Genomic DNA, 1,003 nt, shown 5'->3' with positions numbered 1-1,003 from the left:
CGGAGACTGAGGGCGAGGTGAGCGATTAAAGATGTCGGGGAAGTGAATGTCCTGTCACCAAGAAGCCGCCGCCAGGTGCACCCAGTGGATCTAGATCTGATGCTGAACCTCTAGGTGGACACTGGACGCCTTACTGTGTTGAGCAACCCTGGGATACTTACCCGTCGTCATCTGGCTCGGCTTAAAAGGCTTGTGTTTTGCGAGCGTCAAGAGCGGGGCCGGGCAACAGGGACCATTGGGGGGCAGGAGCCCATGGACAGGGAGCCAGGGGTCAGGGGGGTCAGGCAGGCACGGTGCGGATTTCGGGGACGGGAAAAAGGCAGCATTGCCAACATCGGCAGGAGCGAGGGCTGGGTGGGTGAATGAGGGCACCCAGTTGGGTCGTTTTGAGCCACTCGCACGAAGCAAAGTCATCTAGGTGGGGGGCATGACAAGATGTTCATCTGCAGTTATGGAGGCGCATCTGGGAAGGAAGGAATGCCCGTGGCGCTTTCGGTGCAGCAAATAGGCCTCAGTTGTCTCCGAAGTATCCGCTACCTTGGACCTTGATCCGGCCCTATTTCACCTGGTCAGTCTCAATCGGTCTTGGCAAACCTCGACTCTCCCGACATGATTGACTTCAAGGTGCCAGACCAGGCTAGATGTCTGACCTGGGCTCGACCGCAGTGAAACAACGCCCACGACAGCCCGGGATTTCGTTGTCTTGCTCTTATTACTTTATTTTGATGAGCCACCTGGGCCTCGTGGCACTGCGTGTCTTCTTCTTCTCCAACCTTAATCACGATCGAGGACGATACATAAGCTGTTCATGTAATGGATCGGAAGCAATCGATAGCGGCGCCTGCACAACCCCTCGCCCTTTATATTTGGATGCCGCTGGTCAAGCAGACCACCGAACCCCAAGCACGAAACATCAGTGCAGAGAACCCATGGACGCTTCAAGACCACAGTGCAAATGGAAGGAAGGGGAAGAGCGGGGGGGGGGGGGGGGGGGGGCCCCCCA

The sequence above is a fragment of the Verticillium dahliae genome, genomic scaffold (genome assembly GCF_000150675.1).
Source record: "Verticillium dahliae VdLs.17 supercont1.36 genomic scaffold, whole genome shotgun sequence".
NCBI lineage: Eukaryota > Fungi > Ascomycota > Sordariomycetes > Glomerellales > Plectosphaerellaceae > Verticillium > Verticillium dahliae.
Note: the sequence above shows the minus strand (reverse complement) of the source record.